The 13,856-nt window shown below is 41.6% G+C and overlaps 1 protein-coding gene across 3 annotated transcripts in view; it reads left to right on the top strand.

Moving 5' to 3' along the window:
• Window positions 1-13,856, top strand: part of Egfr (epidermal growth factor receptor) — a 171,599-nt gene that overhangs the window by 78,371 nt on the left and 79,372 nt on the right. The window lies entirely within an intron of this gene.

Genomic DNA, 13,856 nt, shown 5'->3' with positions numbered 1-13,856 from the left:
GACACCCTCCATGCAAACCCTCCTGCAGGTTTTGTGAGCAAATCAGGGGATGGCTGAGAAACTCAGGGAACATTGGTGAATTTTGACCATCTCAGTATTACCTTAGCAGGCATAGCCAAACTTTTAACACTGCAAAAGGATGCCATCATATACAAAGTGCCTACTTAAGAACCTCTCAGTTGAGTTACAGAAGAAAAAAAAATCTCAAATCTCATAATGCTTTCAGGGAGTTTGTATTGGGCTGCATTCATTACTAACTTTGACCACATGTGACTGTACATGGTCTGAGGATCACAGATTAGATATGCCTGTCAAGATTTGATGACATCCAGAGTGGATTATAAAATGCCGTTATAATTAATGGTTGTGCAGAAAAAGCAGCAAAGCCTCCGGGTTTTAATGGCCCCAAGTTGCCTGACGATTACTTATGTAAAACGTTGCTCTCAATATGTACTTTGTTTTCATTGCTGTTGGTCAGTGCTGAGATTGAACGCCCGAGTCTCACACCTGCTAAGATTTAGCCATAGCTACATTTGGCTATTTGGGGGGGAAAAAAAATCTATTGCGTAGACAAGCCATAATTGAAGATGAGGAAATGGGATGTCAAGAAGAAAGGATCAACGTTCTGAGCATAAAAATGAGAAGAGCTGACCACTTTGTATTTCTGGATTCTTCTGGGGAAACAACAAAATTCAAGAGTTTTGTAAAGGTGCTATTTGAGGTAGTGTGTTGAGTGCCCAGAAGATGGATGTGTGGGTCTCGAAGCTGAAGAACAGTCAGACTGCACGTGAGACATGCCACTGGAAAGTCACATCCATGGCTGTTCAAAAGGCATGAGTAATTGAGCACTTGGTGCTCATGTAATACTAAGATGTTTACAAACCTAAAGTGTGTAAAGCAGTCTGCATGACTTAAAGCCAGGGCACAATATTTTTCATTACGTGAACATCACAAAGTGTCCGACAACAGCTACCATATCACTAGGCCATATAATCTTATGCAGTTTCTGTCATGTATGTGTCCCAGCCTTGACAGAAATGTTGTTTGCTACATGGATATATTTAGCAGAATACAACATAGAAACAAATGCTCGAGAATCCCCTGATAATATTTGGGACAACATGCACCCCAGTGTCACCCCTAGCTAAAGTCACAAAGTCATGTAGGTCAGGATTCACCAAGACCATCGAGCTGCTGTTTTCTGGGAGGTCCAGGTCGTGCCTCCAGTGACCTACACTGTCATTTCCCTTTGTCTCACTTCGAAAAGAGCTTTGCTCCTTAGAGTGAAATTGACCACTTTCCGTGGACATCAATGGGTCTAATTAATTGTTCATCTAGATTCTGTCATTTCCGTAAATCTGGGAAGGCACGCGTGTGCTCTGCCATCACAGAGTTAAAAGAAACTTAATCTTCTGTGTCAAGATTTAAAGTAACTGAAACTGTTGAAAACAAGCATTTCTGTTCTTTCTTTACTTATTTGGTTTGTGTGTATGCATGTGCTTTGCGTGTGTGTGTGTGTGTGTGTGTGTGTGTGTGTGTGCGCTTATTTGGTTTGTGTGTATGCATGTGCTTTGCGTGTGCGTGTGTGTGTGCGCGCGCGCTTATTTGTTTTGTGTGTATGCATGTGCTTTGCGTGTGCGTGTGTGTGTGCGCGCGCGTCTGCACATGCTCTTGCCACAGTATATGTGTACAGGTCAGAGAACAGCTTTCAGGAGTTGGTTTTTAATTTCCCACCTTGTTGAAACAGAATCTTTCTGTGTCCTCTGTATGCACACTCCCATCTAGCTGGCCTGTGGGCTTCCTCCCAATTCTCAAGTTTTACTTTCATCTCACCATGAGAGGGCTGTGATTACAGATGTGGCATCACATCTGGATTTTTATATGGGTTCCCAGGATGTTCTGTGATGGAATTCAAGTCTTTTTGGGCTGTGTGACAAATGCTTATACCCAATGAGCCATCTCCCTGGCACCAAAATAATCATTTCTTCCAAGAGGCTGGGTCTGATGAATGAATTAAACTGAAACATGCTCTTTCATTCTAAGCCATTTTACCCAAAATCTGGAATGCTGTTATATCCTATCATAGTGTGCTAGTTTATCATATACTACCTAAATGTTGGGGAAAATGCATTTTACTTTTTAAAGAAATAGATGCCTCTAAATTCAGGTTGTTTTAAAATTGATATTTACTGAGCATATTAGAAGTTTCAAACAAGACATTACCCTTTTATCATGAAATTATTTTCAACTCTTGACTCAAATGTTCCTAAATTTGTTTTCATAACAATGTTTAATATGTGAATATATGTAGAAATATGAGCTCATAAAAATCCCAGTCAGTAGCATGTGGTTACTGAAACTCAAACATCATGATTTACACAAACAGTCCACGTTGTGACTATTAACGCTCTTCTTCCCTGCCCTTTGCTCCTTCCTCCTCCCCACTTTTTCTTTCTGACACTAGTAATATATATTTTACCTATTTCCATGCAAGCTACACGATAAGCAAACTGATCATAAACTCTCATTCCTGCAGTGGAAAAAAAAATTCCCATGAAGCTCAGCTAGTCGATGACACAGGACCACTTTCACATTTTGTGTTCTGCAGCACCTGTACAGCAAAACCAATGAACAGCTTATTATTTCAGTTCCATGACTTAATGAATTTTGTGTGAACCACTGGCAGTAAAACAACATTAGAATATGATGAGAAGGTACCAGGGTTTGAGGAACCAGTAGAACTTAGATCTTCCAGCAGTTTGTGATGTCTCCACCACAGAGCACCAGACTGTGCCATATGGAGTCCTGGAGTGATTCCCTCTGCTTCAGAGAACATTTGACTTCCAAATTCATGAGGTCACAGATTTGCTGCTTGAGCATTTGTGGTTGCAATTGGAAGACAGCTTTTAGCAGAATGTCTTTTTACACAGACATTGTCCATTCATGCTGCGTTGTCCGCTTCTTTTCCCCCTCTTACCTGGTACAAACTAGTAAAGATGGACCTACCTGTAAAATAAATGGCTTGAAAACTAAGAAAAATGATGAGATCCTATGTAACTGATGCTGTACTGCATATAAAAGTGTCAATAAACAAAGGCCTGCTAATGAACACTCCATGGTGCAGAAAATCATCTTTTTCCCCCGTTTCCCACTAGATTTCTTAGAAATATCTGTATGTCTTCTTGAGTGTTCATCCACAAAAGATGAAATGAAAAAAATTCTATTCTTTTAAAATTGTTGGAATTAAACAATGAAATTAGAACTAAATGTGAGTCTTCATTACCCTGTGACTCATTCTAAAGGCAAAAATCTCCAGTCCTGCTCTTGTCTTAGTTTCTACCCAAGACACCTGTAAAGCCATTTGTGTTAGAAAAAAATGCCATCTATAGCCATTCTGTTATGTGCAAGCTTGAGAGACATGGGTGGGGGGCAGATAGCAGCTTCACAGAAGGCCATAGTTAACTACTCCCTCCCACCCCACAAACTAATGCAAACCCATACTGCACTTCAGAACACTCCTCTAGTGTTTCATAGAAGGATGACTGGGGCCAAAACAGGAAGCTGTCCTCATCTGCTTTCCACAAAGTGAGACCACTTCTGTTTTGCTTACTTTTTCACATTCAAAGTACATGCTTATTCTTAGAAGCTTAAAAACTTGGGAAAATATGACACAGTGTGAAAATCTATATAACCTAACATCCTACAACTCAAAATTGGCACGGAACCTCAATTTTTTTCCTATTAAATAGCAGAAGAATATTTGTCTAATGAAAATGTCAACAAAAATTACATAATTTAGAGCTGATAACTGATATCCGGAATTAAATTATGGGAGTTTCCTCATCTCTCTCTTTAATCTCTTATTACAATTTGTGCCATTTTCTTGTTGAAACATAGAGACTAGCTAACCCTTTCGATAGCTACCCTGTGTTTTGGTGTGTGGATGGCTCCTACTCTGCATGTCATGCCTACTATGCGTCTGTTGTTAGATACTTGATGTATTCCTATGAAAGGCTGGGATGAGCATCCCTGATTATGCTTGGTTATATAATTAGGCCAGGTTCTGTGGATAACCTTTGGAAGTGAAAACTCCAAGTGTTATGAGAAGCTGATGATGTGTAGTTAAGCTGAAGAGGATGCCATGCTTGGGATTTGTGAGTAACAGTGGAAATAACTGTGGATCGTAAGCTATGACTAGAGAGACAAGGAGGAAGCTGTGGAGAGAATGCATCTTTACACTTTCGTGGAGCTATCATTCCATTCTGGGGTCCAGTTTTAGCCAGTGCTAGCATAAGATATGGTGAGTGAGTGGAAGCATCTGACTTGAAGTGCAGTGCCTTTGACCACTACAATGTGTAGCAAGCATCTCAAATGTGTAAGACTTGCCCTTGGCAATAGAGACAGAAGGTGGCAAGATCTTGAAGCTCGCATTCTAGTGTTGATGGCCGAAATGCAGATGGTAGGATATAAATAATAATAAAACAGAATAACATGATAAACACTGGCTGGAAAGAAGGCAATAGAAATCACATTTAGTAGGCTAGACAGCAAAGGTCCACATGGGTGAATAGGCTGCCTTATTGGACCATAAAATCCAATGCCTTGGAACTTAGAAAGGGAACATACTAATGTGAATAGAAAATTTAAATTATGAGATCTGCAAAGTCGTTTAAGTATCTTTCCACCCAAAACATACTGATGTCATCCAAACAAAGCGTACCTGCATGTGCTTATAGTTTCCTAAGCGTCTAGTCTCGCTGTAGTTAAACTGATATGCATGCTTTCCTGTTAGAATATATATATATATATATATATATATATATATATATATATATATATATATGTTTATCTAGAGAGAGAGAGAGGAATCAAAGCTCTATCAGTGTTGGCATGTGTTCCCATCAAACTGGCTTTAAGTAGATTTTGCTTTTTAGATATAGCCTCGTGATCCTTAAAATGAATACATTAAAAATCAAGGGCCTTCTATGAAGAACAATACTACTGCCGGCTGGAAGCAACTCCTGTGCCGGAGACTACATTGAAGGCAAGACAGGGCAGGTTGGGGCATAGTGATTCAATGGCCTCCTGTCTTTCCCATGTGAGTCAGTGTTAGTCAGAATGTTACCTTTGCAGGAAGACTTGATTTCATGTCAGCCCTTAAAGAGATACTCCCTCAGCGCTTAGGTGTGAACTTTTGTTTCCCGGGACAAATCTTGACAATTTGAGGGTCTTGGATTGTGTTTCTTTTATGACAATGGAAGTCTGCCCTGTGGGGCATTTTAGCAAACAAAAACACCTATAAAACCATCCTCCATTTCAAAGAGCACCAACAGAGTTCTCAGCTGAACTTCTTTGCAAGGAAGAGGGAAGCCAGCTCTGTCCTGATGGGTGGGGCACATCAGCTATTCGGTACCTGGGCCAAAGCCCTTTTCCATTGAGCCTGATTTCTCAGATAGCCAAATCTGAAAGTGCTTTGGGGCTTGGGGTAAAAATACCAGAACATAGGAGCATTTATTGTAGAAGTAAAAAAGTATAAGATACTGTTGTGGGGCAGGAGAGAAAGAATCTTAAAATTCTTATGAGAATTTCCAAAAAAAAAAAAACCTTTTAAGTTTTTCTTTCTTTTTTTTGGGGGGGGGGCATGAAACTCATTGTTTTAAAACTGCACAGAATATACTTTGTGGTATAAATGTCTAGATATAACATCCATGATCTCTTCTTGTATGTTTGTATAAATAGGAATGGACCCAGAGAGAGAGAGAGAGAGAGAGAGAGAGAGAGAGAGAGAGAGAGGATCCCTGTGGACGTAGTTATTTCTATGAATCTGAGTGAACAACACAACAGAAGTGTTCTTTTGAACTGTTGTACCCAAGGCTGCTCTATCTTCCAAAACCACCTCCTTTAGTGTGGGGTAGTCCCGCCACAGAAGGAGAGTGGAGATTGGGAGCAACCCAATACTTTGATTTGCACCAACCTCAATGATTTTAGAAACTCATGTCTTACTAATATTAAATTATTTATCACTGTCTTATCATGTATCCCAAACCAAGACTATTTAAGACCATCCCTGAGAGTAGAAATCAAAGCTGAAGTAGCCGCCCTGGCCCGTAATTACTGAGTTTTCCTGCCCTTTCCTGCTCCTATCCAGAAGTAGAATTTCAAACACTGTTTTGTACACTTTATTTCGGACTGGTTTCTGCCTGCTCCCCTTTCTTCTGCCTGTCACTGGCGGTCATCCACTAGACTGCACATGACCAGCTGGCCCTTGGCAGATCTTGGGCCCAGGTGTGAAGTAGCTGGAGAAGCATTATGATGCCAGCCAGGGTGGGAGTGATTTCATTTTCCATTGACGCTGTGCAGAGATGAAGGGGATTCAAGTGCCTTCTGAAAAGCTTCCTCCAGTGAGTGGAGTTTTGGGGGGGTTCCAGACCTGCAACTGCTTTTTTTCTTGGAAGCGTCATTGTTGCTTTTTCCCTCTTCCATTTATATCCCAGGAACTGATTCAGAAACCATAGAAATTGGATTTGGAGTCGCTGAATGCTTAGCAGACAGCTGACTGCACTCTTCCCAAGCAATCTTGCCAGCTGGGTGGGGGTACCCAGTGTGCTCGCTCTCGCTTGGCTGGTGGGGCTGAGTCCTTTAACTCCCATCCAGTCACATCTCACAGCACTAGAACTAAAGTGTTTTGCTTCATTCTTTAGACATTTTGTGGTTTGGGGCTCAATCAACCAGGATATGATTTGCAATCCACAGTAATCAGTTTTGAGCAGCTGCCCAAGTAGACAGGTTTCATCTGGCTTGCTAGTCCTACTTTTTTTTTTTTTTTTTGAAACTTCACACCTTTTATTTATTAGCCGTGGAGTCCAGTTTCCTGAGCAGGACCCATTTTACCCCCTGCCTACTTGCAATGATGAATATGTTCGTAGATTTTTAAATCACTCAAAATATGACTTAAAAATATTGTGACTGTCTAGACTGGATATAATCCTATAGAAATGAATTCTTGATGGGAAACGTGAGCCGCTTTTATCTCAGGAGGGGGTGAGTTTAGTTAAGTTGCCTAAAAGAAGATAGGATCAAACACAGGCAAGTATTAACTTGAGAAGTACCTTACATGCTTTGTTGGGGAGCTTTTTTAGAAAAGACCTGTCCTTTTATGTTGGCAACCCACCAGATAAAGGACAGGTAAATAGCATATTTAGGAGGACCTGGGTAATGCCAAGAAGAGGAGACATTTGGAAACAGGAAGGAGATGAGATAAATTCTCTTATGACATGTTCTTCTGTGCCAAGCATTTCTCACATTACCTCATTCAGTTGAGAGTCACCTGAGGGCAGGAATTGGGGTAGGGACACAGATCTGAAAGAAGCTGAGTGATGGATTTGAGATCTCAGGCTGTCACCAAATAAAGCCAGAACTGGATCTCAGGGTGTAATGGATGTGGACACCTGGGCTCTGCAGGTTCATCTGAGATGTCCTGGCTGATGAACACAGGGTCTTTAGGCAGCAGGGCAGCAGCAGCCCTCCTGCTGGAGGCTGGAAGCTTCCCTTACGAAGCATTTTCCAGGTGAAACCAGCAAAATACTTCACAGTTATGCTCTGAAACCTTCTAGGATTCCCAGTGGTTCACCTGGGTGTCATCACTGCTTTACGGATGGTTTAGTCATAGCATTAGGATAGCTGCAGCCAGGTGTTTTCTCCTTATGGAGATCTTTCCAAGTTCAGTTGTCCCTGATGGCCTGCATGAGTCATCCAAGACAGGCAGCAGGAAGGTCACAGACGTCTTGGTCATGGCGAGAGCAGAACAAGCAGGTGACTGAGTCAGGTGGGGTGGGGTGGATGGAGACTGGGTGCAGCTCGGCCTATGGTTCTAACCGGGAACTTAGAGGCAAACACAGATGAGTTGGGAGTTGACACTTTTCAACCAGGTGTCCTGTCATTGTCTAGACATAGCCTCGGAGTCAGACCCATGGAGCCCTGGCGTACCTTTGTGATGGCCAGGGAAGCCTGAAAAAGGAACTGTAGCTGGTCCAAACTGGGACCCCGAGGGTGAGGGATTTATCTTGTCTCCCTCACATGAAAATGACTTTTCCTAGCAGCTCCCAAAATATGAAGCAATGGGAATGTATACCAACTAAGATGTGGTAACTTCACAGTCTTTATGTACACTGTAAAACCCTGTGACATTTGTTAAGGGACCCAAGTCATTCATGGAAGAGTTGATGCCGGGATCCCTATCTGCTGTGTATATTCTAGGACAGCATGCAGCCTTGTAGTTGGACTAACTACAACCTCAAATGCCTTCTAAACAGGAATCAAGACAGGCAGTGTTGGCACATGCCTTTAATCCCAGCACTTGGGAGCAGAGGCAGGAGGATCTCTGGGAGTTCAAGGCCAGCCTGATCTACATTGTGAGGTCCAAAATAATAATATTTTTATTATTATTTTATTATTTATAAACAGGAGTCAGTTTTGTCGTGATGGTCCAGATAGTTGTCAAAGAAGATAAAATGAAGCCTCATAAACTTAGAGCGACCTGTGCTATACTCTGGAGAGTGAAGAGTGGGTGAGGGTAGTATGTAGACCCTGACACAGTTGTCAGTGGGAGGGCTATGGTGGCAGCAGAGCAATAACTCTCACACGGCAGAGAAAGATTTTTGAAAGCCAGGTTAGAAAGAGAGTTTGTGGTTCTGCCCTCAGTTAAACAGACAGTTCAGTGAGTTAGAAGGATCCATTCCCTAAACAACTTAATTAACAATGACACGATGCTAGTGGTGCCGCACTGCTTACATCACTGCTGTGGTGACCGAATGAGACAAGGCAAAGTGACCAGGACGCGGCAGAACCCGATCATGCATCGTGGCCTTAATAATCCCAGGAACCATCTCCAAGCTGAGTCATCTCACACCAAAGGGAGTCTGCGATGGGAAGCATCCGAGACCCCCTCCCGCAGGCCCCAGCACTGACGGTAGAGTGATCTTAGTCTCGTTTTTTCCTCTAAAAGTGCATTCTTTGCTGCAGATGAACTGTATGTGTTTGCCTTATAGACCAGTAGATGGATGGTCTTCTCTTCACATTCTCGGTGTCTTTTTGGTGGGCCTCGTTGACAGGGCAACAACAATGAAAAGGCCATTAGAAGTTTCAGATGGGTACACTGCTTGATCCAATAACATCATTTAGCAATCCAATCGATAACTTGGCCTGCAAGTGAACTTCAGTTCAATTAAAAACGTTCATGGATATTTAGCTCTAACAATGTCCCCAACGTAATTTAATAAGCAGCAAGACAGTGTGTGGGCTCCTTTGGGATTTAAAAAAAAAAAAATGGTATTTATCTTGGATGAGGATTCAGGTGCCTCCCAGATGCCACAGACCTCTAGGGAACAGGCTACACACCCTATAGCAGTAGCCCTGGTGTCCCCTGGGAGTATGGAGCACACACTGACAGTGTCTCTGCTCAACATTCTGATATGAAAACTCCCCAAGGTGACTCTAGTGTGAAGCCAGGCAAAGAGATGCTTTCCAAACAGATGCTAACAGTGGTTCCTTCTGCTCCTGTCCTCATTAACACAGCCTTCTGGACTTACAAAGAAAGGTGGTGTCATTCTGCAATAGCAGAAAGATGTACAAAGGCATGATCCCCACCCACTTCATATTCTAAAAGATATTTAATTAATTTTATGTTGGTGTTAAGAGCTTTACATTTTATGCTTACACTTAACTTTATTAATTTATTAACTTTATATAACTTGATGGATAACTATCTTATTTTATATAGCTTTATTAGCACATTACTTTATATTGTGTAATTAGTAATTTTCTTTAAAACTTAGAAATCTATGTTTTTGTAACAAGGAGCCATTAACTTTGACTGGGGATACATTCTTATCTACTTCAGTAACATATTCAATGAACAAAGTGTTAATCCGTGTGTTTGTGCTTTATTATTTCTCATCATTACAATTATAAATACATTGTAGCCTGTATAAGATCTTGAGAGAAGGAAGTGTAATTGAAACACTGCAGCAATTTATTTGCATTATGGTGAAGTTCACGTGAAATTTTTATTTAATCTAACATAATATCCTAAGTTAAAACATCACCAAATCTTCATGTGAGTGAGGTTATAATAAAAGTATCCCAGATACTTAATGAGCTCAATCTGTTTCAGCCTACTGTTAGTTTTTGAAATATGGACCTGTCAGTATTATTGCAAATACTCCAAGCACATTGCCTACCCAAAGTAAATATTCAGTGATCAGCATTTTTATGATTTCTGTTTAACAAATATCTTTTGTCCCCTTACTGCATTTAAGAATTTATATTTATCATCACCTAGTATTTGAGCTATTTTATAAATATTGGGTTGACAATCAGTTCACAGGATAGAAAAGTGACACATAGTCTAAAACATGAGGGTTTTTCAGAAGCCTTCTTTTTGTTTTTTTGAGACAGACTTTCTCTGTGTAGTTTTGGTACCTGTCCTGGATCTCGCCCTGTAGACCAGGCTGGCCTCAAACTCACAGAGATCCACCTGGCTCTGCCTCCCGAGTGCTGGGATTAAAGGCGTGAGCCACCACTACCCGGCTTCAGAAGCCTTCTTGAGATACAGGGGCTATTGGAGCATCAGGCTGACATTTCCATTCCCTAGTTCACTGTACACACTCAGGTTGCTGCTCTGAGGATCCAGTCCTCATCTACATAGAATTTTCCCATAACATCCCCACTTCCCATGGCCCCTTCCATCTCCTGTCTGATTCCATTCATATATCAACCTTCCAGGACTTTCTACTGAGCAGATAGGCTGGTTTGCCCTTGGATTTCATAACTGGAATGGAGACTTGGATCTGTAAGCTTTATAATCCTCCAGGATTCAGATTGTTCGAGCTTTACATTTTAAGTGGCATCAGATCGCATGTAGGAAGAGGCGTACCGACAGCCACACTGCGTAACTGTCTGCAGTTGGAAACAAAAATATTCCTAAGCATTAGTTACTCGTGTATTCAATTTGCAGTGGTGGTTCCTGCTTGTTGTTATAACCTGATCTGCTTGTGACCTGGAAACAGAATTCAATTAGATTAAAGGAAGCAGAATTCTCCTGGGAAAAGGAAGATAAGCAGCATCCATTTCAGAAAGACATGCATTTTCTGAGTTCTCTACCTCTGAGCTCTGGTGGAACCCAGGCTTCCCTGCCTGGTTTATGTCTGCTCTGTTGCAGCCCAGTGAGATCCTGGTTGTCCTTAATCCACTCCTGTCAGCTCTCTGGGAAAAAAAAATAAACAAAAACAAACAAACAAACAAAAACCACTCACCTTCTGCAGGTCATTTCGGGGGGGAGGCCTGGAAAGTGTTCTGAGGCCAATGTTGGTCTCTTAGTACCTTCCCATGCACATACACCACTGGACCGTGATCCAAAAACCGCCAAGCTGCAAGCTGGGCAGTTTGATGACCATTTTAAACCAGTCAGCTCTTTGTAGACAGTGTTCAGACAGGGAGATAAAGCCACTATTAGAACCCCAGCATGCTTTGCGCCACTATTAGAACCCCAGCACGCTTTGAGCTTTCTTAGGAGTAGGATAACCCCTCGCCTGATGTTCATAGAAGTCTGTTCTCCTGCTTTGGAATTTTATATAAATGAAAAATAACTATCCAGTGCATTCTCCTTTGCTTCTGGTTTCTTTCCCTCAGACTATGGAAATGCTTTCCTATGGTTCTATGTGGTTGTGTTGCTTTCGTTCTCATGATGGACAGCTCCAGTGTAAGAGAGTGTAGGATCATGCGTAGGAAAATCTGTTTATCCACCAGTAGATTTGGCTGTTGTTTCCTGGTTTTTGTTTGTTTTTTGTTTTTGTTGTTTTGTTTTGGTGGCTGCGTGTCTATGTATGTTGTCATGTGCGTTCTTGGTACACTTTTGTGTTGCTTCTGCCAGCTTCTCAGGAATGGATTGCTGGGTCATAGGACAGCTTTACAAGTGTGGGTAGATGCCACCAGAAACTTTTCTAAAGCTGTCGTGACAAATTATATTTCACGAGAGATATCTGGCAGTTTCTGTTGCACTAAAGCTTTCTCTATACCTGCTGATGGCTGACTCCTTTGTTTACCTGTTCTGATGAGTGTATTCCTTCAAATTCTTACAACCAAAGTTTTCCACCTTACATTTGCACAACCACTTGTGATGCCAGAGTGTCAAGGTGGAGCCCTAAGCCATGCACCAGCCCTAGCGTCAGACATGGAAGGCTTTTAATACCACCTCTGTCCTTGCTCACTCAATTATTTACTGTATCTAAACCCTCACTTTATCCTTTTATAAATCACATGATGGAGTAAAGATTAAATTCTCTCTTTTCTGGAAACTGGCTCTTCAGAGAATCCCAGAGGTAGCCTGTTTAGGAGTAACTAGAACTCAGAGTCCTCTGTCTGATTCTAGCAACCTTTGCACAGTATTTCTTGCTTTTAATAACAAAGCATCAATCTACTTGTAAGCAATAACAAAAATAATAATTTCTGACCTATTGCAGTTACTGTAAAGGGATGAGAATTTTCAAGTTATTCACAATAAAGTCCAAAATATTCCAGATAAGCTGGGTGGTGGTGGTGTTTGCTTTTAATCCCAGCACTTGGGAGGCAGAGATAGGTGAATCTTGGTGAGTTTGAGGCCAGCCTGGTCAACAAAGTGAGTTCCAGGACAGCTAAGGCTACACAGAGAAACCCTGTCTCAAAAAAAAAAAAAAAAAAAAAAAAAAAACAGATAAATAACTGTTTCTCATCCTTGAAGGGGAATTTGAGTATTCTTTTATTAAAATGGTTTGTCAACTGGAATGGGCATGTGTGTGAAAGTTCCCTTGCTGCCTTTTGAGATAATGAATGTTTGCTGAACTAGTGTGTGGAAGGATAACATCTGTAGTGCCCACTGAAAGACGCAACACCATCCGGAAGGAAGTAGGCCCATTTTCTATGGTAAAACTCCTACTATGTGATAGGCCCATTCAGTGGGCACCTTATAGTTTAGATGATCAACAAAAACAAAACAAACAAGGGAACTTGTCAACATGAGTGACTTCTGGCCTTGGCTGCTAGCACCAAGAGAACATTTGTCACTAGCGAAGCAACAGGCACCCAGAGGAGACTGATTTGGATGACAGGCCAACTCCCAAGGGAGTGTGGTCCTGACCTATCCCACTGACCTCTGTAATGTGGGGCAGAGGCAGCCACAAAAGGTTTGTTTCTGGAAGTATGGCGTTCATGGTATCTGCATGCTCACTGTGGGCACTTTGTAAGAAGCACTTACCAGAGCATCAAGAGTGCTGTACAAGGTTTACATGTGTGTGTTTGTGGTTGGTGACTCTAGATGACATAGACTGGCCTTCAGGAAGCCTTATTAAGTGGGCATTTGAGGGTTCCAAAGTTTCCAGGCTAGATTTTATAGACAGAGAATTTTTAAACTCAGTGTAATGAGAACCTTGATTCTGAGGTTACTTTGAAAGATGATGTGTGTGAAGTGGGCCTTGAACATAGAGAATGAAGAGGTTGCACTAGGTTGACTTCTACCATTTGGCCGACTATGCCTGTAAATCCCACGTAGTCAGAGCCTCTTGTAGTGGCTTTATTATTATACTCTCACCTCAGAATGGTTGGTTTTAAAGTTTCTAGCCCAAGTTAATGTTGGAATGTGTCTTTTCTTTCTCTCCATCAAATTCTTACAAGCAATTATTTTTTTTCAGGCTTGAAGCTACAAAACCAGAACAGAGCAGGCTAAGTAGATAACTGGAGATACCCTTGTAAAAGCCAATAGGAAAAGCAGGGAGCCCATCTGGGACTGTGTGCCCTCCTGGCCATGAGCTGTGTTTGGTCGTTAA

This window comes from Peromyscus eremicus, chromosome 10, assembly GCF_949786415.1.
Source record: "Peromyscus eremicus chromosome 10, PerEre_H2_v1, whole genome shotgun sequence".
NCBI lineage: Eukaryota > Metazoa > Chordata > Mammalia > Rodentia > Cricetidae > Peromyscus > Peromyscus eremicus.
Note: the sequence above shows the minus strand (reverse complement) of the source record. Positions and strands in the feature narration are given on the sequence as shown.